General features: G+C 41.3%; 1 protein-coding gene across 1 annotated transcript in view; it reads right to left on the reverse strand.

The window, feature by feature from the left end:
* The window catches only part of plcl5 (phospholipase C like 5), a 214,647-nt gene that overhangs the window by 140,378 nt on the left and 48,909 nt on the right, over positions 1–25,360 (reverse strand). The window contains exon 2 of the mRNA XM_066641663.1: positions 7,793–7,852. The gene's annotated coding sequence lies outside the window, so the exon portion shown is untranslated. The remainder of the gene's footprint in view (positions 1–7,792; positions 7,853–25,360) is intronic.

A 25,360-nucleotide genomic window follows, 5' to 3' on the forward strand; every position in this document is an offset into this window, starting at 1 on the left:
TTGCTGGTAATATGATTGATATCAGGAATGTTAGCATGTGAGTGCATCTTCAGCAGACTTTGGGGATCCGTGCTTGAGGAAGAGCTCTGGATAAATCAATGAGCAGCAAAGTAACAAATGCAGCAGTAAATTTACAGTTATTCTCAGAATATGAGTTAATGTAGCGTACAGGCAAGGGTTAAATATGACTCTCGTTCACCTGATCTACATATTTATATTTATTTTTTTTTCTACTGTGCAGAAACATATAGAGTTAAATAGTGAAAGTTATCACCACTCTGTGGTACGTTCAGCACAGGCACTTTAATGGCAATGGGCTTTGATTGTTAGTGTGTGTGTAAACAAAACTATAAAAATAGGGGTAAAAAGGAAGAAAATTAAAGTGTTTTATCCGTTTCTTAACAAAGTGAGTCACACACACACACACATGCACAGCTGGAGTGTTGGTGAAGGTGATGGCTATCTGTACAGACACTGATGGCTTTAAAGCACCATTAAGCTCATGTTACAGTGGTGGTGTAGCCTAAGGCACATTTTACACACACACACACACACAAACCACAAAGACACACACACCCGACCCAGAGGACAGCAGCTGAATTATATAACTGCGATGAAAGTGGTGGATGGACATAGCAAAAAAAAAAAAAAAGAAAGGATGACAGGGTGACAGAGTTTATGAGTGTGTGTGTGTAGGGACGGTGGTGTCTGTGTTTGTCCTGTCCATTTGTGATGACACCAGCTTATGCCTGTATTTGTCCATGTATATATTACATTGTAGAGACTTGTCTTCCTTATGGGGGACGAAAAAAAAAAAATAAATCATTCCTTTATCATAAATGCTCACATTTTAAGGTGAAAAGGTGGTGAGCTGCATGTAAGGGTTAGGGCTGGGATTGTCTCACTTTACCAGACTCTCTACAGAGTCAACGTGGCCAAAAAACGCCTACTAATGCAGGAAAAGAAATCTGAACTGACAGGCGAATGGACCAATCATAAGTCTGCTATTTTGGCAGATGCAGCAAACAGCCAATCAGAATGCAACTGGCAGAATCCTGACAGCGAGGCCATCTTAATCGCTCTGAAAGTATACTCTCCATCTACCTGTATGTTAATAGTATTCATGGGGAAGTTTAGGGTAATTGTCCCTGAAAATAATGCAGGTCAGTGTAAAGTCCCCACAATTCACAGATTCAAGGTTGTGTGTATGAGAGAGAGAGAGAAAGAGAGAGAGAGAGATAGAGAGAGAGGGAGCAAAGGAGGAGGAGGAGGAGGATGGGGGGTGTGGGTTGGTAATCTTATTAGCCTAAGCTGGACTCATCCACAAAATCTCAGTTTGCCTTGCTCTGACCTCTGCCTTCTCCTACTGTTTAACACACTGATGACCACGTCCAAATATCATTACATATTTAAAACAGCACTACATAATATGGTCCAACTGATATACACTGAAACCAATATCAATTTACAGTAATTCACTTCCAGCTTAGCTACCAGTAAAGCCCTGTCCGTGTACAGTTCTGTAGTGTACAGTAATATACAGTAATGTTACTGTAATTCTACAGTAAACTCCACCAGTGACTTCTATCAGAGACTGAGACCCAGGTCACCCCAACAACACTGACCCTAGCTCAGCTTCATTCTATAGACACTGTAGATATAACTCCACCCACAACACCAACAACCTACTGATTCACTGACTCCGCCTCTTCTATAAACACCATCAATACCATCTCACTTTTTCATTTAATTACAGTTTACAGCCTGTTACTATCAAAATTGTGTTGTTCACTGTAAACTTTTGATTGTTTATAGTGTACTTAATGTACTCAAATGCAGGTTCTGAGTGTAGTGCTTCCATAAAGCAATCATAACAGCAATCACAGCTTCTCCAGTCACATTTAGCTCAGAAGATTGCTGCAATTATTAAATAAAATGGAAAAGGTACAATCAATAGTTCGTAAACCACAGCTCTCTCAAATCACTGGCTATGTGGGCAGGCGGGCAGAAGTGCGAAGAGCTGGACGGTCTTGTCCATCATTTGGAGTATTATTATTGTAGCTGAATTAAATTCATTCATTTGGCCTGTCTGTCTCAGCCCTCGGTGCAGCCAGTCATTCTTCTTCAGACTGTTCGCAAAGAGCCACAAATTGAGCCTCAAATCGCAGGAAGTGGCCATTAAATGTGAATGGAGGTGCACAAAGTGTCTCCAGCGGAGACACATTTGATACTGAGGAATCAGAAAAATGGACCGGTTTATGATTTATTCATTAACAGATGGATGCAACTTGAGAAAAAGAAAGAAAAAAAAAGACTTTAGGTTGATTATTTCATATAAACATCCACCATGACTATCCTCACTGTAAACAAAAATGCTGTCATTTTAAAGATAATATTAAATGATCACAATCATTTTCTGTTTTCTTAAATTACAGTTATGAGTATAGACTCATCGATTTTTAAGATTTTACTACAGAAATTACAGCATATTCCTCTATCCTAGACTTTCCTAGAATTCCCTGCAACCTCTAGAGAAGCGAAATGGGCCAAAATAAGCAGTGTTTCCAATACAAATATTTTAAACCCATCAGAGATTATGAAAAGAAAATTGAACTTTTAATAAAGTGAAAATGCTTCAGAAATAATAACAGTGACAGTATCGTAGACCTGGAAGAGTGTGTGTTTGATGGTGTTTGTAGAAGAGGCAGAGTCAGTGAATCAGTAGGTTGTTAGTGTTGTGGGTGGAGTCTATAGAGCACAGCTGAGCTAGGGTCAGTGTTGTTGAGATGAACTGGGTCTCTGTCTCTGACAGAAGTCACTGGTGGAGTTTACTGTGATTTTAACACTTATTATAGTAATGTACAGAGAATTAAGAATAATACTAACATTACTGTATAATTCCAGAACTGTGCGTTGCACTCTGACAGCCAAGCTACCATTGAGAATATATTGTACAGTGTAACCCTACGTTCACACTGGTGGTAATAAGTCACTAATGATGCTGCAGGTTCGCTTCACTGGTGTTTGTATCTGGCCGCTACTGATGGCACTTATTAGTTTGAGCTGGGGATCTCAGACAGTGCGTCTCTGTGATTGGGCTGAAGAATTGCTGAACCCAATAATTTCATTATGTTGCGTGTCTGTGTTGTAACTCGTTTACACAGCAGGGAAAATCTTAATTCAATTTATCTCTCGTAGCTCAGTCGCTGTGTCACTCGCCACCTGCTGCCACATGGCAGCCACAAATCGCCTGCTCTCATAGGAGAGATGGCAGGTCACTTGTTGCTGTCACCTTTAAGTGTGAACAGGGGGTAAGACTGAAACTCTCTAGACACATGTAAGGCCTGCAATGAGCTGAAAAGAGGTGCATGCTAGACTTTGTCTGCACCTTTACACTCTCTCTCTCTCAAGGTTGTTGCTGTTGTACAGTTTGTTGAATTGTGTTCAAGTGGTACTTGTCTTGAGATGTGACAGACTGCCGTTTCAGCTTATGAAGCACATCATTACCCCTTCTGCTTGAAGAGGAAACTAAAGTAAAGAGGTCTCACTCAGACCTGCTCTAAGAAGCCACCTCGCTCTCTGATCATGCCCCTAAAAATGGTCGATACTTCACATTATTTGGACTGTTGTGACCTGCTGGAGCGCTTTTGGAAAGTTCGGACTGTAAACTGTCACAAGGCAAACAGATATTTAAAGTAAATTACATAGACTGAGTCAAATAGACACAGTCAGCTGCCAAACAAATCTTAGTTCTAGGTTAAAGAAAATTAAATGAATAAATCCTGAATATTAAGTTGATTCTGATTTGTCTTTTTAGCACAGTAACTATTGCTCTAGTATTCTGGAAGCAGCATGACTTCAGAAATGCCAGCGTGTTTATAATGCTCTCAAACTTTACAAGTCTCCAATCTGGTCTTCCCTGCATAGTTCTTTTCTTAAAAGAAAGTTGATTTCATGTCACTCACCACTGACTCACCAATTCATATAATTGTTGCAATCAGATGTGATCTTTCCATCTACTGGACATTTTACATCTTTAAAAGACCCATATTCCACCCCTTGCTGTTCCTTGTTCCTTCACTTTATTTTCAGAAGCTTCTTGTTTATCTGTGAAAGGAGTATCTGAGCTCTTCGACACGTGCTGTCAGAATTGTTATGGGCTTCTACAGAGAATGACAGCTTTGGAAAGGGATTTTTGGAGCCTGCTAGCAGAGTATAACCTTCTGGGGTTGAAGAACGTGCCGGTGCTTCAAATACAACCATTCACGTTGTTTCTATTAATATCTTAGAGATAACACAGCGCAGAAATACAGTTCAAACACTCTCTGAATGTGCAGGAACCGCATGTTATCGTGACTGTATGTGATACTGTACATCCTGAGTTACGAGTCTATGTATAAGCTTGAGACACACCTCCTCTGCCTCTCGCCGTGTCTAACTGGTGGATTCGCTTGTTTTTAAGACTCTGATAAAACTATTTCAATCACCAAAATAATTCATCCACACAAGTAAAGAGATGTTTTCATAAGAAATATAAAAATGTTCTAAGTTTTTCAGGGTTAGAGACAGATTATCTCTTCATAAAATACTCTAGGTCACATGGGCCTCTCTTAACGAGGGAGCTGAGATTGTTCTGAACATTTTGATATAAAACATGTGGGCAATATATTACAATACAAGTACTTTAAAAATGAACTCCAGAAAATTGAGAAAATGTACTTAAAAACTGGCATTTCAGCACTGTGTGAGGAGTAACAGTGTGTGGGAGTATGGGCAGCAGAAAGCGGGCAGAGGACTTAACAGAGCAGCGGACAGTGGAGATGCACAGAACCGGATCAGAGGATCATTTGGATGGCAACACTGCCGTGACTAGTGCTAGACACGGGCAATGGGTGCAGATTGAAGCTAGACCCAAATGCCATGCTTTGTATAGCTCTGTAGTCTCGTCTTCTACTCTCGGTACCACAGTCCTGTTCAGAATGACCAGTTTCTATGCCTATTCCTCACAGAGCCCTGCTTTTTAGTCGTTTTCACTCTGTTCTCTTTCTTGTCCATGTCCTCATTTTCTACACATTTAACCTGTGCTCTTATTTCTCCAGGTTTATAGTGTTTGATTTGCAGTAATTCCATTCAAAAAGTGAAACATGTATATTATACTCATTCATTACACACAGACTGATAGTGTGTGTTTATTTCTTTTAATTTGATGATTATAACTGTGAACTAATGAAAACCCCAAATTCAGTATCTCGGAAAATTAGAATATTGTTAAAAGGTTCAATATTGAAGACACCTGGCACACCTTAACCAGATAATTAACTCAAAACACCTGCAAAGTTCTCAGACTAGTTCTGTAGGCTCCACAATCATGGGGAAGACTGCTGACTTGACAGTTGTCCAAAAGACAACCATTGACACCTTACACAAGAAGGGCAAGGTCATTGTAAAAAGGCTGGCTGTTCAAAGAGCACTGTGTCCAAACACATTAATAGAGAGGCGAAGGGAAGGAAAAGATGTGGTAGAAAAAAGTGTACAACGATAGGGATAACCACACCCTGGAGAGGAATGTGAAACAAAACCCATTCATAAATGTGGGGGAGATTCACAAAGCCTTGACTGCAGCTGGAGTCAGTGCTTCAAGAACCACCACGCACAGATGTATACAAGACATGGGTTTCAGCTGTCGCATTCCTTGTGTCGAGCCACTCTTGAACAAGAGACAGCGTCAGAAGCGTCTCGCTTCCACAAAGGACTGGACTGCTGCTAAATGGTCCAAAGTTATATTCCCTGATGAAAGTAAATTTTGCATTTCCTCTGGAAAAAATCAAGGTCCCAGAGTCTGGAGGAAGAGAGGAGAAGCACAGAATCCATGTTGTTTGAGGTCCAGTGTAAAGTTTCCACAGTCAGTGATGGTTTGGGGTGCCATGTCCTCTGCTGGTGTTGGTCCACTGTGTTTAGAGCACTTCATGCTTCCTGCTGCTGACCAACTTTATGGAGATGCAGATTTCATTTTCCAACAGGACTTGGTATCTACACACAGTGCCAAAGCTAGCAGTACCTGGTTTAATGACCATGGTCTTCCTGTTTTTAATTAGCCAGCGAACTCTCCTGACCTTGACCCCATAAAAAATCTATGGGGTATTGTGAAGAGGAAGATGCAATGCGCCAGACCCAATAATGCAGAAGAGCTGAAGGCCACTATCAGAACAACCTGGGTTCTCATAACACCTGAGCATCGACTCCATGCCACGCCGCATTGCTGCAGTAATTCAGGCAAAAGGAGCCCCTGTTAAGTATTGAGTGCTGTACTGTGCTCATACTTTTTCAGCTGGCCAGCATTTCTAAAAATCCTTTTTTAATTGGTCTTAAGTAATATTCAAATTTTCTGAGATACTGATTTGGGGTTTTCATTAGTTGTCAGTTATAATCATCAAATTAAAAGAAATAAACTTTTAAAATATATCAGTCTGTGTGTAATGAATGAGTATAATACACAAGTTTCACTTTTTGAATGGAATTACTGAAATAAATCTTATTCATGATATTCTAATTTTATGACCAGCACTTGTGTTATAACTGTTTTTGCACAACATCAGCCTCAACCTGTGGCAAAAAAGATACAACTAAATCTGACAATAATGTTTTATTAATCTGCCAATCTGAATCCTTCCCAGGCATGAGGACTGGCAGCAAATCCGCCGACTCAGCCGTACGGCACTCATTCAAAGCGGAACTCAAGTAGGGAACTGCACAGCAGGAAGCTACCCACTCTCATGACTCCGCCTCTTCCTGGCCTGCATTGTCAATCTGTGCGTCTTAGCAGAGGCACCTCTAAAACACACACACACACACACACACACACACAGTTTCCTAGCAGCACCGCCACTCCTACACTTAACACAAATGCACACAGACCTCTGATTTCCAGTAACCACACACCCACAGATGCATGTGTGCACACACAAACACCAAACACACACACACACACACACACACACACACACACACACACACACACATGCGTATATATCTGAATGACAACACACAGATGGAAACCTTAATTTCCAGTTAACTAACCTCACACACACACCATCGTTTCCAGTTGATGCTGTGTTGTGGTAAAGGACTCCGAAAGTTTTTTGTGGTCTTACTCAATGCAGAAAAATCATGTCACTCTCATCTGTCTGTTTTCAACAAGCCAGTCATGACGTAGCTGGATTACCGTTTTGACCATTAGCCCATCTCTTCACACTCCTGCCTCAACAACTACTGAGTTTACCTGATTCAAACGTGTCCGCCATTTTCACATATCACACAAAATAATACAACACCGCATGTCCAAATGTTTGTAGACCTCCCTCAAATTTAAGGACCCAGTTCTGTTGTGCACACACAGCCTGGATGATCGACAGAGAAACACACGAAATTAAACTGTACCCTCTGGAGCACCTGCAGTAAGGTTTGACTGGTGCGTATACAACTGCTGGCAAAATTTCTGGGACGGTCATCAGTGACAGATTAAAATAACACATTCCTTTCCGCATAATGACATTTTAACTATTTATTTACATTTGACATCTGTATGCCTTATTTTTTATTCATTATTTCTTCTCAAACATAAAACGGTTTCAACTTTCTCTCAAACATATTATCACTTTCTATTTCACGGCAGCACTGCTGTTTCCTCTTTTCTCTTCCTTTCCTCTAAGTCATTTTATATGTAACTTTCTCTGCAAACACACACACACACACACACACACACACACACACACACCTCACCTCACCACCTCACCTCTCGTCTTCAGCCCTTTGTTACCATGAAAGAGCAGCAACTGCTGAAGCACTGCAAAACCTGAGAGAAAGTGACAGAGAGAGAGAGAGAGAGAGAGAGAGAGAGAGAGAGTTCAAAAATCCAACTCAGACAAAAGTAACCACAAAGGAGTATGCAACCTGTACTATCAAACACACACACACACATACACACACACACACACAAGGATGAGAATCTGTGCTTAGGGTCAAAGCAAGACGGGTACTTCCTGTCTCTTCTCTTCCTCTCATTTTCGTATCACTCTGGCTTTCTTTCCCTCCTTTATTTCTCTAACTCTCTCTCTCTTCTTTCTCCCATCTCCCATAGTTCCCTTAATGGAGCTCCCTATTTCTCTCTTTCTTTCTTGCTTGCTTTGTCTATCCCTCCTTCTCTCTCTGGTCAGTGGCTATTGTAAACAGTGCTGTTTGGAATAATACTGAAATGACCTGCAGGAGTCAGGGGTACACACTGAATCTCTACGCTAGTGCTCTATACTGGAAAAAGGCAGAATCAATATGCAGTATGTGCTCTGACATGAGGCAGGGCCTTAGATGGTCTCAAACACATTAAGAAGGCGAGCAGTTCTACAAATTAACTCTGGATGAGGCCATAGCTCTTCACTGAAAATCATGACAGGTGACGACCTCATGAAGCTGATTGAGAGAACGCAGAGAGTGTGTGAAGCTATCATCAAAGCAAAAGTGGGCTACATCGAAGAATTATAAGTATAAGTCAGTGGTTTGTTTAAAGCCAGATTTATACTTCTGCATTGATGCTGCACCGTAGGCTATACGTCGACACGAACCCTATGCTGTAGCCTGACACGCACCTCTCCAGAAATGGAACTACGCATCAACGCAGACCACAACAACTGCGACTGGTCAGAAGTCGAACAGACGTTGTTTATGCACGAGACAAAGACAGCAGCATATTCACAGCAAGAGGTTTCCTCAGACAAAAAAAAGAGAAAAATACGGAGGCCTCCAGTAAAAAAAAAAAAAAAAAAAAAAAAAAAAAACACAACTCAGCAAGAAGCAAGATTTGTTAAAGTAACTCTACTACACCACTGCATAGTGTTCTTTACAGTGTAGAGGACGATGTTTAAGATTCAGCCTAGTGGTGCAGTGGTGTAATTGCAGACACCAATGCAGAAGTGTAGGGTCAGGGTCGAGCCGAGGCAGAAGTATAAATCGGCCTCACCACTTTTCTGTTTACTACATAATCCTATATGTGTTCCTTCATAGTTTTAACGTCTTCCATATTCATTTACAATGTAGAAAATAGTAATAAAAAAAGAAAGAAAAACCATTGAATTAGAAGATGTGTCCAAACATTTGACTGGTATTCTACATTCACAAAATCTGGAAAATGGCCCAAAACAAAGGAAACTGCCCCTGAGTGGGCGGGTCCAACATTTGGCTGGTACTGTACATCAGTCCAAAATTCTGTTTCCAAAGCAGAGGAAGCGCTGCATGTCTTTGTAAAACTAAGCAAAGAAAGATGCCTCAGGTTCATGAAAAAATATTGGATTGCCCAAGGATTATTACACTACAGCCTCCCTTAGGAACACAACAATTACAAACATGATGCTATTCTGAGCATCTAACAAACACTGGGTCAAGATTTTCAAAATGAGATGTGGACAGTTGTCTGTTGTCTTTTTAAACTACACAATAAAGAGTGAGTTCATATTTAATGGTCAAACAGCTGAACAAGTGTTTATATATGTTATATGGCCATAGCTATACTATCAGTACAGTACTCATATCAGTCAGGCTCTGTTCCATAGTGGTGTTAGTGCACACCCCACAATGCAGGAGCATGGGTCCCTCTAATGAGATTAAAGCACACCACCTGCCTTTGCTACTTACAACACAGACAAGAGGATGACCACCGTCTACAACTGAACACTGCTTTCACTGTAATTTTACAGTAGGACACCAAAGGGCCCACTTCAGGCAGGAACAACATGATACAATAACAGTCCGTGGGCTAGGCGCCTAACGCTATGTTAACTTACTTCTATAACCAGAAGACTATGAACTGTAAGTTGCTCTGCATAAGTGTAGCTTCCAATTGCCATAAACGTCAGTGTAAAGGTAAGTGTAATATTATTGTGTATCTCTGAAAACACAGAAGGGCCACTGACGAACTTCTGTCTGAAACATTTACAGGATGATATAATTCACATGCTTTTAACTACAGCTGGACGATAATTCAGTATCAATATATATCACAATATAAAATGTTTCAGTAACAATGACACATTATTTCAAACACATTCCAGTATTTCAGTACACATTATTTACAGCATCTGTCACTGCCGCCAGTTCATTACACTCAATTATCAAGTTAGTTCAGAAATATCAATATTGAAAAAGCCAAGAGGTTTTTGTTTGATTGTGATGTCATTCAGTTTTTGGCAGTTTTTCTGTGGCTTTTTTCATTGTTCATCTCTAGGTTGGAATTACATCATTTGACTGTAATTAAGAAATATATTGCAATATACATTTCGGCCACATCATCCAGCTCTATTTTTAACAGTGACTTCCTGCAAATTAAATATCTAAGAATGGGCATCAGCTGCAAGAATTCATAGCAAATAGCATGCTGTCATTGCAAAATTAAATAAAGAAAAAGAAATAAAAGCATAAATAAAAATGTGGTGGTGCAGCACAAAGTAAGAATGGGGTCCCTGCCTGACCTTTGCTTTATAGCTGGTTTACAGGCCAAATATATACATTACATATATAATATATCTATGACATATATAGACATATAAACACACACAATAACTGACAATTAAATAAATAAATAAGCTTTGAAAAACAGCACACGTACACTTTTAAAACCAACAAAGCACGAAAGTTCATTTCCACTGTGTTTGAAACAAGATGCAAACTGCTGAACGTGACGCTGCTTTACTGCTCTGCAGGAAGTTTCACAGCCTTTACCCCTAGATTAAAACTACACTGATGCATGAGTGTAAAGAGATGCTGAGAATAGTCCAACAACAGTGTCTGATAAAGTGGACACTGTGGGGACACAGTGTTTAAAAACTCCAGCAGCACTGCTGTGTCCGATCCACTCGTACTAACACACCACCACCACATCAGGGTCACTGCACTGCAGGGATTAATCCACCACCCACGTCGTATCTGCTCTGGGATGGTAGTGTAGAGGCTCTGAGTGTGAAAGGGGGCTGACACTGTCTCTGAGTATGTGGACAGTTAGACACAGAGAATCTGGTCCTGAATATGTCTGTTCAGAGAGTCTTAGCCTAAGAACATGCTCACTGACCCTGGCCATGGCCTCTCTCTCTCTCTGTCTCTCTCTCTCTCTCTCTCTCTCTCAACCGAACTGGGATTACAACTACAGGCCAGGATTATGTAATCTGAATGAGATTGAAATCTGGGAGCTCTATGGTGAAGGATTCCACACAACCGAGTGTGTGTACGTGTGTGTGTTTGACCTGCACAGACACAAACTCATGTGACAACCCAGTGAGAGTGTGAGAAAGCCTTTGGGGAAGTGGGAGATCCAGACAGACTCGTGTACACTGCGTCTGAAGCCAAACGTCTACTAAACGATTGATCACGCGGTCATCCATTTGATCCGGTCCCATTCAACACAGCGATCTGACCCCGTCCTTCCTCTCCACATCTCTCACCTCCCATCCTCCCTCTGAGCCATTTAGTTCAACATAGGCCTGTCATAACCGCTGTGTTTGTGCTCAGTGCACTGTCCCAGAAAAAATACCACAATAATAATGCAACTACACCCCTTTAAAGAGCAATGAACTTTCAGGGGAAAGAAATGAAGAACATTCAGTCCTTGGAACTGGAAATAAAACACAGTACCAGTCAAATGTTTGGACACACCCACTCAGGGAGGGTTTGCTTTGTTTTGGGCCAGTACAGTACCAGTTAAAATGTTTTTTTCTTTGTTTTTTATTATATTGTACATTGTAAATGAATGTGGAAGTTTTAAATTATGAAGGAACGTATATGGAATTATGTAGTAAACAAAAATAGTGTTAAACAAACCTGAATATGTTTTATACTTTAGATTCTTCAAAGTAACCACCTTTTACTTTGATGACAGCTTTAAACACTCTCTGCGTTCTCTGTCAGCTTCATGAGGTCGTCACTCGGAATGGTTTTCAGTGAAAAGCTGTGGCCTCGTCAGAAGTAAATTTGTAGAACAATGCCTTCTTAATGTGTTTGAGAACATAACTCAGGTTGTGCAGAGGTAGGGGCTGGTACACAGTGAACAGCCCTATTCCACCAATGACTAATGAGAAGATGTGTCCAAACATTTAACTGAAGAATCATTCATGCATTCATCCAATTCAGGGTCGCGGTGGGTCCAGAGCCTACCTGGAATCATTGGGCGCAAGGTGGGAATACACCCTGGAGGGGGCGCTAGTCATTCACAGGGCAATACAGACACACACACATTCACTCACACACTCACACCTACAGACACTTTTGAGTCGCCAATCCACCTACCAACGTGTGTTTTTGGACTGTGGGAGGAAACCGGAGCACCCGGAGGAAACCCACGCAGACACAGGGAGAACACACCAACTCCTCACAGACAGTCACCCGGAGCGGGAATCGAACCCACAACCTCCAGGTCCCTGGAGCTGTGTGACTCCGACACTACCTGCTGCACCACCGTGCCGCCCTACTGAAGAATCAATTTTTCCAAAAACATCCATGTAATGTCTCCAGAATAGAGACTCCCAGAGGAAACCAGAGAACAAACGCAGTGAACACACTGGGATATAAGATGAAGAAATGGTGATATGTTGAATGTATTGACAGGCCTTTAGTTAAAAATCCAAATACACAATGTACATGGGGACAGGTGGAAAACAATCCGGATCTAAGAACCTGTGAGAGTGCTTCAGATGTGATGACTTTTCTCACTCTCGGTGTTGTAGAGTTGGAGCTGAAAGCAGTATTGGTCACTGTGACATCACATCTGCATCACTATGAAGAGCTTTAAAGGAAACTGAGTTATTCTTTCATTTTCTGGACCTACACACTTTGTGAACCTACAGTGCGGCACACCATGTATGTTTAGTCTTGATAAGCATAAATAAATAGTTAAATGAATGAATGAATGAATGAATGGATGAATGAATGAATGAATGAAGTCCAGCTCAGATAAATATTCAGTATTACGTGGGGGATAAAAAAATTAACCAAAATTCATTCGACAGAACAGGAGTTTTGCCACTGTTCTGTACTGCTTTTATCCAACTCAAAAGGCAATATTCAGGCTCCCACACACATACACACACGCACACACACACACCCCTCTGGATCTAAAATGTCACATAAGTTACACTGTGCAACAACTTTCTGCCAAATATCCAAAAGAGCATTTCTAATTCACTCCATCCCTCCAGCTATCAACACTAATAACAACCAACAGAGGAATTCTCTCTCACTCGCTCTCTCTCTCTCTCTCTCTCTCTCTCTCTCACACACACACACAGACTCTCTCTCTCTCTCTCACACACACACACACACACACAGACTCTCTCTCTCTCTCTCACACACACACACACACACAGACTTTCTCTCTCTCTCTCTCACACACACACACACACACACACACACACACACACACACACACACACACACAGAGACTCGCGCTCTCTCTCTCTCATATATATATATATAAATAAAGGAATACTTATGACCCACATGGATGCACTGGTCTCATCTCGACAGCAGAGGAAAGCTGGTGCCAACTGACCTTACACACACACACACACCATTCCAGACTAGCATGTTTTCAGACTTTCTCAGTTTAATGTTTAGTGACCCTATGTAACAAGGAGAGACAGAGAGAGAGAGAGAGAGAGAGAGAGAGAGAGAGAGGGAGAGAGAGAGAGAGAGAGAGAGAGAGAGAGAGAGAGAGAGAGAGAAAGACAGAGAGAGAGAGAGAGAGAGAGAAAGACAGAGAGAGAGAGTATAAGAAGATGAGAGAAAGAAACAAGTGAGAGAGAAGGAAAAAGTAATAAAAAGACATGAAAAGCAAAAGAGAAAATGATGGAAAGAAAGAAGTAGAAATTTAGAAGCGAGTGAGAGAATTGACTTCCTCCTTCTTTTTATTGTTTGCACAAAAACCTCTGTAAATATCTTCTCACTGCTCTCACACAGAGCAAGCAATGGAGGGAGAGAGAGAGAGAGAGAGAGAGAGACAGAGAGACAGACAAACCTGGGGGGGGGGGGATCAATACAAGCTCACTTGTGTTCTCCTCTGACAGATCAATGTGTGTTTCTGTGTGTTCAGGAAAATAAGTTTCCTCTTCTGAAGCTCAAAACTACTGCTGATCACAGAGAGAGGAGACGGAGGGTGTATTTATGTCAGACAGATACGATCAGAACAGGTCTTAAACAAAGGGGACCCATCAGAAGAACACAGTGCAGCAGTAAACAGTGAGTGTAACGCCGCTGGGTCCTCCATGCGGCCTCCTTTCCCCACACAGAAGTCAACAACTACCTCATTCACAAAATACACACAAACAGATCTTTGGCTACATACTCATTGCTGTTCATAAAACAACCATCAATCTGTCTCTCTGGTCTCCAGTTAAACAAACCACAATGGTCACACTGTTAAAAAGAAAAAAAGTCCATATTTTCACAGGTCACTGTGTGTCAGGAGTTGAGTGTGTTCTCCCAGTGTCTTTGTGGGTTCCCTCAAACCCACAAAACCTGTAGGTGTCACGTCATTGGAGCAGCAACAAAAACTAAAGGTTAAATGACACATGAAAAGCATTCTCCATTCTATTTCCATATCAATATCTGTGGCTTCTCATGTAGAAAGCAGTCAGTTCTCATCATCAGTAACCTGTCACACACTCATAACACTCCTACATTCTGTGAAGACTCTCTAATAGAAGTGTAGTTACATGCTATAAACAAATTAATACTGGTTACTACTGGTGCATTCATTATTACAGATGTATTGCAGTAGTACAGCTCATCCAAATGCACATGAATATTAACTAAAGAATTATTATGTAATTGAATGTGTCGTGTGAAAGTAATGTCAATCTGCTGCTTTTTACTGTCCATATATTTAACAAGAGGTGTAATTAGCACATTATAGCACTCTTCATTACAGCAGTATTATGTTTGTGTTGTGATGATGACCCAATCACAGTCCGGGTTTGTGCATATATTTGTTTCCATGTGAAAATACATTATTATTATTATCGTGATGTAAATTATTGCACTCCTGTCACTATCTGAAAAGACTAATAGGAAAAAGAACCATTTATTCCAATGTTATTACCTTTTCCTTGTTGCATGTATAATTACATAAGAAAGTTATTAATATGTAATGACACCGTTATTAGAAACACAACAGAGTGGGACTGCTCGTGTTAATTAGTCCAAAGCCGCAGTTGAGGCAGATAAAGTTTAGTTTGGAAAATGCTGGAATATTCCTTTTAAATGTGTTAGAGTTATTGACTCTGTGATTGGATAAATGTGCATTACTTAACTTCAGAGTCCAATCTGAATGGTCACTGTCAGAGTAGAAGCCTATGAGGGGGAGTATGAATGTACGTGTGTGTGTGTGTGTGTGTGTTCTATATCATTAGTGTAATTCCTCATTAAAAGGTCATCCTGGCTGGGCTCCGATGCAGTGACCAGAGGCTTTGTGTGTGTATATGTGTGTGTGTGTATGTGTGTGTTCCTGTTTGTGTGCCATCTGTCATTAGATATTTGATCAAAGAAGACAAGCCATGCAGAGATGCATTTGGTTTTCCATAAAAAGCCCAGATGAAGAGAGGAGGAGGAGGTTGGTCTGGTTCAGATACTCCTTCACACTCCTTACACACTGTGTGTGTGTGTGTGTGTATATCTGAGGTGTACATCTGTATCTAGTTCGATAAACAATGAGAAAATGATCCGCTGCCTTGTGACCACAGAACCGTTTGATTCAATTCAAATGATTCAGAAATGTCTTTACAGAAGAATTCCACTGATTTTCAAAAACAAAGTGCTTTAAAAGGTCTCCATTTTAGAGATTGTTTTAAATGGTGTTGATTGGAACAAGACGTCAGCAGCAATCTTTCTGAATTGTCCTACTTTACACACATTATATAACACTGTCTTTACCTTTCTGTACAGGGATAAGGGAAAACCACCGCTGGTCTAACACCCTGATTTATGTCAAGATCTTTTCCAGAAGCATTTGAGCGCGAATGCTCTAACAACCTGCAGAGACTCCATCCATTTCACCCCACTTTTCTCCACTGGCTGATCACTGACTTAAGAACTTCCCGTGCAAGTAACCATGACGACCAACACACCTCCCACTAAAACCACCATGGTTACCTCTAACCTCTGGTTACCATGGAGATGAGGAGAGCTTGTAAAAGGTGCCTCTCAATTTAGAGACTATCAGCTGGGGGGGTGAATGTAAGTGTGGATGCACACATTTGTTTTTAATGGGCTTTTGTTTGATGAGGCGAGCAGCATGAAGAACAAGCTGGAACAGACAGGAATACACACACACACACACACAGCAGCACTGTGCAAAATAAAGCACTATGACTGGTAAGTATGTCTGTCCCAGGACACACACTCTCTCTCTCTCTCTCTCTCTCTGTGTGTGTGTGTGTGTGTGTGTGTGTGTGTGTGTGTTCTCATTCTCACTCTCCAGTCAAGATTTATAAATAACACTCACCTAACAGCTGGGTGTAAAATTAACTGCTTAACTAACATGTCCGCTGTCCTTTCTAGATGTAGGTCTCTCTCTCTCTCTCTCTCTCTCTCTCTCTCTGACATACAATATTAGAACATGAGTTCATAGCCCAAATAATTTTACATAGATACGTGTTCATGTGTTATAACAAGATCTATATTCATTCATTCATTATCTGTAACCCTTATCCAGTTCAGGATCGCGGTGGGAATTATTGGGCGCAAGGCGGGAATACACCCTGGAAGGGGCGCCAGTCCTTCACAGGGCAACACAGACACACACACATTCACTCACAGACACTTTTGAGTCACCAATCCACCTACCAACGTGTGTTTTTTGACTGTGGGAGGAAACCGGAGCACCTGGAGGAAACACACACAGACACAGGGAGAACACACCAAACTCCTCACAGACAGTCACCCGGAGCGGGAATCGAACCCACAACCTCCAGGTCCTTGGAGCTGTGTGACTGCGACACTACATGCTGCACCACCGTGCCGCCCTAGGATCTATATGTAAATGTAAATGTTTATGTATATGTAAGTGTATGTTTATGTAAATGTATGTTAATGCTGTGGGTCAATGATGTGGATCATTTAAGAAAGAGTTCGTGAAAAAAGGAATGGTTTCAAATCAGACAAAGACACTGCTTGTGTTCTCCAGACTATGGGCTGAGCTCCCCAGAGCCCACAGCTCCATGTCGCTGAGTGTGATTGGGAGGAGTATTTGGAATGTGAGAAGCAGGAAAACAAACTAGTTTTTAGCATGAACTCTCAACATTTTGGAGCATCCATTCATCATGACGTCCACAAAAATGGAAATACATGGTGTAACAATGTCTCTGCTTTCTCTCTAGATGCTGAAAAATAAACGTCTACTTGATCGCTATTTTGACCAGAAATGAAAACAAACAAATCATCTCAGACTGCTGCACAACAACAAGAACACGTCCCATATATCTTTACACGCAGGCATTCTAGAGGGTGGGTCAGAAAGGGTCTTAGCAGCGCAGGAGTCCAAAGGGCAAATGCCTGCGCTCAAAGAACTCTGGTCCAGAAAAACCAAGGCATGTAACACAAGCATGAAGAATGGCTGACTAATGCCTGAAATACATTCGACAGCGTGGCATCGGAGCTTCTGTCACCAGCAAATCCACATACATACAAGTAGATACCTAAACTCACCATGACAATAACCCTAGACACACCTCTGAAACAGAGAAGAGAAGTTATTGTGCTGTAAAGATTTAATCGCTTTGCTGAAAAACAATTAAAACAATACAACTGCTTAACACTTACACACACACTTTCAGCAGTGAGCACACACACGCAGCCACCTCATTGACCAGGGAGCATATGGGGGATAATGGGGTCATGCCTTAGTCAAGGGCTCCGTGCATGTATTATATATACACAGTAACGGACAGGGAAATTGGCCTGAAATAAATGATTATAGCTGTTTTAGTGACACAAACCTATACGTGAGTCACAACAGCGCATAAAGTAGACGAGAAGTAGGATGTAGCCACGATAAAGAAGTTCTAAAACTGTTGTATGTTTCTGAAAGCAGACGAGCTCCATTCCTCTGGTCAGTGTGGAGCAAACACAAGGAGCTTCCACTCAATAAGACAAACACAACAATAACCCCAGGCCACAGAGGCAGCCTCAGGTCTAAACACTTCCGAGCTGCTTCCTCCAAGACAAAAGAATGATGATATCATGTATGATGTGATCAAGCATGTGCTTGTGTGTGTTTGTGTGTGTGTGTGTATGTGTGATGTTCTAACAAAGGCTCTTTTATGAAGGAGCACTTAGCCCTGCTGGGCACAGATACAACACCCCCTCCCCAAAGTCAGCACGCTCTATAAATACACCGCATCCGAAACATCAGATCACACTGCCTGTGTGTGTGTGTGTGTGTGTGTGTGTGTGCGTGGGTATATCCCTGCCAGTCAGTATCTGAAGATTTAATAAGCTGCTGCAGGAGTTATTTCAACCATGCATACTGCCTGGCATGACCAAAAGAAGAATCTAATGCACACACACACACACATGACCAACATGTGACCGCAGATTCTGTAGCAGTAGCATTCATTCTATGCACAGTGTTACTGAACCTACACATTCAATCGTTCAGTTTACACCACTTTAAACCTCACGACTGACAGCAGGTCGTAGACCTTGAAGCTGAAGTAAGAAGCGCTGTCTGCCTTTTAAACTCCACCTCGTGTTTTGTTGTGTGCCCTGACGCATGTGTGGGTAAATGCACCAAAACAGTTTTCCATTCCACCTTAAATGGAGTCTCCCAGCACAACCTTCCGTTCCACATTAAACAGTGCAGCAATCTGGCATTACATATGATTTAAGGTGGAGTTTTCCCATAAAGTCCCGAGGCTGGAAGTTAACCTTATTTATTAATACAGCAGTGGAAAGGTGACATATTAACACAGCTCCCTGCGGCCTTAATGAAGCGTGTGTCAAAATACCACAAGGATCAGCAGCACTGTGCCATTCTCCGGGTCTCAGCAGCCCTGGTCAGAACTGGGCGAGGTGGGGGAGTTCGAACAATGTTAAAGCCAAGAGGGCAATGAAAGGGGCTTTTATTTTTCAAATAAACAGTGACCTTTCAAGTCGTAAGTAGTCAGAATGTGTGTGTGTGAGAGAGAGAAAAAACATGGAGAAAATAAGAGCATGTTTTCACTTGAAGCATGTTCCATGGTGGAGAGAGAGAGAGAGAGAGAGAGAGTGTGTGAGAGAGAGAGAGTGAGAGAGAGTGTGTGTATTTGTGTGTGTGAGAGAGAGAGAGAGAGAGAGAGGGAGAGAGAGAGAGAGTGTGAGAGAGAGGTACAGAGGCGGTAAATGGCTGTAAAATCGATTCCGCTAAAAGCAAAAGCAAATCTCTCCAACTTGTTTTTATCCCGCCCAAATCACACGAGTCTACGTCATCTGAAGTTTCTTGATATAACAGAAGCTGATAAAAACGCATCCTACACCACATACTTTTTTATTTACCATAATATTTGTGAAACGTTTCAGGGAAACCCACCACATCAAGCTCAAATATCTCGCACACTCAGGTCTACCCCACTGATAATTGAGAGTTAACAATGGACAAAAATGAAATGGCAAAGGTTTAATTCCAAAAAAGCGCTGTTAAGACCGTGACTTGTTTGAAACACGCTGCTGTCCCTCAGCCGGAGGGAGGGGTAGGTACTACACGGCCCCCAAACAGAAAATGCACTTCTCATTGGTCGTCACTTTTATTAAGCCAATCAGCAGCCAGAGTTAGCTCTCCGTCATTTAGTGCTGCAGCCAATGGAGTCACAGTCCCGCCTACAGGGGTTTGCTGTTTGTTTTGGCGGCGCTGAGAGAAACAGGTCACTGCTTAAAAAAAAGGATCTTATTTTAGCACCGTGTCTCGAAGAAACTATATTTAATTTTTCCCTCAACACATTTGTGATGACAATAAACCTGACTGACTTTTAGAATTTAAGTAATACTTTATTCATAAAAATGACATTAGATAATTTCATATAAGATTAAAAATAATACTAAATTATTTATATGAACTGTTTGTGAAAACACTATTGGTTTACTTTGTTAAAAAAATAAATAAAATTAGCAGCAGCCTGGGTGCAGTCCATTTCTTAATGCGAGATACTCAGGGTCAAGCAGATACACTGGGCTGCGTTTACTTGAAGTGTGCACTCAGTATCGGCAGATACTCATTATTAAAAGATTCGGATCGGGATTGTTGGCAAAAACACTTGCTTGTGAACCCACAACCCCCAGGTCCCTGCGACACTACACAGCATATTCACCAGTGTTAAATCAATATTGTTAGTGTTAAATTAACACTATTAGTGTTGATTTAACACTGAAGAATTTGCTGTGTACCTGCTGCACCATCGTGCCTCCCTAGCCTTTTCATATTAAGGTTAATATGATCCTTTGCAGATGATAAGGGTTCAAATCCCTGCTTAGGTACAGTATCTTACACCAATAAGAGTCCATATCCCAGACCCCAGATACTACACTACAACACTAGCACAATGTGCCAAAAAGGAAAACATGCATTGTACATTTAATAAGAATATTCTTTCATAAAGATAGTGATTTCTGTAATGAAGTAACTGCAGGACTTGAATGAATTGATGAATGAGCAAAAATATCGGGAGGAATGTATGAACACGCCACAGACAACAGAGCCATTCATTATTCTGATTGGAGCCGATGTGTGTTGCAGGTTTATGATGAAAACAATGCTTGAGTTTATGTGATAAACAGCAGTCACCTCTTCCTTTTTATGCAGCACTTATTTTTATTTGATGTTAAAGAGGCAAGTATTTAAGGGTTGAAAACGTCAGTTTTGGGGAATAAACAAGCCATAACAACTAACGGCTATTTGGCATTAGAAAAGTATGCTCATGGGTTTAATGTGTTCTTTTACTCGACACAGCGGGAGGTTTAATAAATGGCTAATAAAATTAATTATGAGCCAGTTTGTTTGAAAACATGATATAAGTCATATGATCATGACATGATTACAGGCTGTAAAATCCATAGACAGTGTGGGCTTTGAACAGAGGGAAAGCCTGGTGGAGAACCTCGTGACCACACACACACACACACACACACACTTACTTATGTCTCTGTGGTTATTATTTTGTTAATAGCCAGCTTACATTTGCTATTATCACCTGACAATTAAGGCTTAGAAAAGGTAAAAAAAAGGGGCAGGAAAAAGGAAAAGAGTGAACAAGAGTCTGAAATAAAGAGAGAGAACCATGTGAGAGTTAAAGAGTGGTCAGTGGGTTCTACACAGGGAGCCTGTACTGTAACTAATGTGAATCAATCAGTAACGTCATACACATGTTGCCATGGTGAACTCCACAATGGCCGCAATGTTGGTAATTAAACTACGTCCATGGAGCCGGAGCATGGTGCTCTTAGCTGAGTGCCAGCATCTCACATCTCTCTTATTACTCCATATAACTCCATCCTTATAACTCAGCCGTACTCAGCTGTAACACAGTGACCTAAAGCTGCTAAATTATCTAACTATTATATATTTATCTGCTAACAAATTATCACCAATAAAACAGTGATAATGGTAAAGAACATCATGCGTATATCCCTCCCACTGTAATCAGTCTATTGGCTATTTACATGAGCAATAACGGTTCCAAAGGGCTCCCGGATCCACCTTAAATTCTTACTAAATTAGTATTAATACACTTAACATCTATGACCATGGCACGACTATGTACAGTGTAACTCTCCCTCATGTGTTTGTCAATACAACTGACTGTCTGCATTAATTCCCCGTACAGCTTTGAATTTCAACACAGAAACCAGAATAATAGGTTCCAAAAATAAGGAACCAAAATAAGGTTGTACTCAATATTAAAGGCAGTGTTTCTCAACAGGTGGGTTGTGACACAAACTTGAGATGCAAATTCATTACAAACGAGTCGATGGGTTGGGTTGTGCATTTAAAAAAAAATATATATATATATATATATATATATATATAGGTGTGTCGTGTTGTGTTTGCTCATTTAAGCTCTGTGTTTGTAGTCTTAGGCCCAGTCCAAACAGATCTGTTTATTTTTAAAAATGGACGTAGGGTTTTGTTTACATTTTAATATTTTTGAAAAAGCTCTCCAAGGTGAAGATTTTTTGAAAATACATTTGTCACTCCCGCTCCAGTACGGTGACCAGACGTCCTGTTTTCCCTGGACAAGTCCTCTTTTTGGGAGCTAAAAAATGGGTCAGAATCGCCAGAAATGTCCGGGATTTTGCGATTCCGCAGGCTTTCCCCGCGGGTTGAAATGTTCAAGAGGTCAGAGAGTTGAGAGCTGAATTGGGACACACTCACACTGCTTCAGTGTTTTACTGGAGCCTCGAACAGAAATGTGTTCTTTATTTTTGGAGAATGTTTCTGTGACCCAGCCTTTTGTTTTCTACTATATATTTAACAAAGAGAAAGTCATCTTGTCTGTCCCTATAACGACAGGAATACACAAACACATCTCAGCGTTACTGACTTTCTGACGAGTAAATTACACCTGAACAGCTTTTTGTTTAACTTTATACGAAAATGGACAAAATCTCCGAGCACCAGAGCGAGGTGTTACTCAAAATAAACAAAGCTGTGAATTTGTTACAGCCCTGTTTTATCAGTCGGACCCTTATATTGATGTAAATCAGTAATAAATATCTAGTTCCAGCGATGCCCTGTTCCTTTATCAATTGTAGATTACTTGGTTGATAAAATGTTAAGGTGCGTGGTTTAAGAAATGTTCAAAAACTTAAAATGTTATAGTGTTATCTTGTTGGTTTCTGGTAAACGAGTCGCTTTAATGTCATCTCAACACGGTGCTTCAGTTTTGTAGCTTTGTAAGAACAGAAAATAACAGGCTTTCTATCATCACACACACACTGTCAGTAACTGACAAGATCAACCATTTTTATATTTTATTATTATTTGTTAATACTTTCCATTCAACTTAAACAATGATATCTGTTCATAAAGGCATGTGTTTGTCTCTTTTTTGGAAACAAAATATGGACACCCTACTCTATAGTGAAGTACATTCATTCATTCATTCATTGTCTGTAAGCGCTTATCCAGTTCAGGGTCGCGGTGGGTCCAGAGCCTTCCTGGAATCATTGGGCGCAAGGCGGGAATACACCCTGGAGGGGGCGCCAGTCCTTCACAGGGCAACACAGACACACACACATTCACTCACACACTCACGAGTCGCCAATCCACCTACCAACGTGTGTTTTTGGACTGTGGGAGGAAACCGGAGCACCCAGAGGAAACCCACGCAGACACAGGGAGAACACACCAACTCCTCACAGACAGTCACCCGGAGGGGGAAACGAACCCACAAACTCCAGGCCCCTGTGTGACTGCGACACTACCTGCTGCACCACCGTGCCGCCCCTAGTGAAGTACATGAGTCATTATACTACAAAGTACATGCAGATAGCACTTGATTTCAGATTCCCAGACATGAATAAATATGGATGATGTTGTATTAGTAATTAATAACACACTATTAAGATCGACATTCAGTCATTTCATGGCTTGCTTAGTGCACGACATGGTATTAACACCTCTGAGTTTCTCTCATGTGTCGTGGTGTTTTGACACCACTCTTTAAGAGGTACTAATGCCTCCTACTGGATTGGTGTGATAATGCAGGCGGTTTCGTATTCGTCTGGACTGGGATCATTTCAAAAATGGAGAGAGGAAAATGCCTGTTTTTAAAAAATAAATGGATCCGTGTGGACAGGGCCTTAGTTTTTTTTTCTTTTTTGTGTGTGCATGTTCAGTTCCTAGGTTCCTGTTGAGTTTCCAGATTTGTCTTTGTAGTACACTGGGTTTATTACACATTACCACCTCAGCAGATGCTTCCACCCTCTCATCTCCTGCGATCCACACATGACACTGCGTGCAGCCATGAAAATATGTGTGTGTGCACTGTGTATTTGCTGGCATGATTCTGCAAATTAAATTAGCTTGTTTGGTACTCTATAGATGGACTTTCTGGCTTAAAAGCCAAGGAAGGATGTCGGGTCACAAGATGAGACCAACCTGAGAACCACTGCTGCAAAGAATGTGCTCTTACTTTCATAAACAAAACAAGTCGTCTGAACACGTGCGGTCAGAATTCTGCATTCACAACGATCACACGGTCTATGACACAGTGCTGGAGCATATGTTTTATTTGTCTTTAGGGATTAGTCTGCACTTTGATGAATAAATTCTAAATGTGCCACGTGTCTCACTCGATGGACTGCGTGGGCAGAGAGCAGATCAGACCGCAGCTGTCCAGCCTGCTTTATAGCCCCTTCTCTGTCTGTTCTACTTCAAGTCTGGCACCTTCAGCATCCAATGAAATATGTGTACTGGACTGGGCCAGAACCATGCAGCCAACATCTGAGTCAGCAAAAAAGGCAAGTTTCTCTCAGACACACACACACACAAATGCAAATCCAAACGTCTGTGGCCAGCTCTATTCCCAGAGGGATGTTTTGCAATAACACACACACGCATCTGCATAAACAGTAATCCCACACGCTGGACTAAACATCATTCGGAGAATTTCCCATATCGCAGTATGCTGACTGTTCCTCTCTTTTTTTCCAAAGAGTTTAAACATTGTTACAATTTCAACAGTGACATTTCCAACTCCAGTCCATATTGTCTACATAGGGAAAGTTCCAAAATCAACCTAATCTGAAGTGAAGTGATGAAAAAACAACATGTCACCATTTTCATAACCAGTGGTTAGTGCCCACCAAAAGTCACCCAAGGAAGGACGACCGGTGAACTGACCACAGGGTCATGAGAACCCAGCGCTGACTCACATGCCAGGTCTGCGAAGCCTTGCCAGTCTCATTACAACTTAACAGTAGTGCTGATAAGAAGCTGTCAGAACAGAGTGCTAAGGTGGAGGATAACAGTATACTGTAATACTGTATACAGCGGTATTAAAGAATGTGAGCAGTATCTCAAAATGAGGATGGTATTTCCAAATGATGACGTGTGGTTACCAAAATGTATGGTGCGACTGACTAGTCGACTGCGACTGATGTATTGGGCACCCCCTGAGTTAGTACATGGTACCTGGGAGGAGTTCACTGTACTAGAGATGTAGCCTGACCAGTGCTTTGCTATACTGTACAAACCTGTACTGGTAAATTGGAAATAAAGTCGAATTGAATTGAATCATGTGCATTCAAGTACACTTAAAAGAGCCACATGGAGGGGGTGCTGTGAGAGCTCACTGCGACG

Source organism: Hoplias malabaricus, chromosome 13 (assembly GCF_029633855.1).
Source record: "Hoplias malabaricus isolate fHopMal1 chromosome 13, fHopMal1.hap1, whole genome shotgun sequence".
Classification (NCBI taxonomy): Eukaryota; Metazoa; Chordata; class Actinopteri; order Characiformes; family Erythrinidae; genus Hoplias; species Hoplias malabaricus.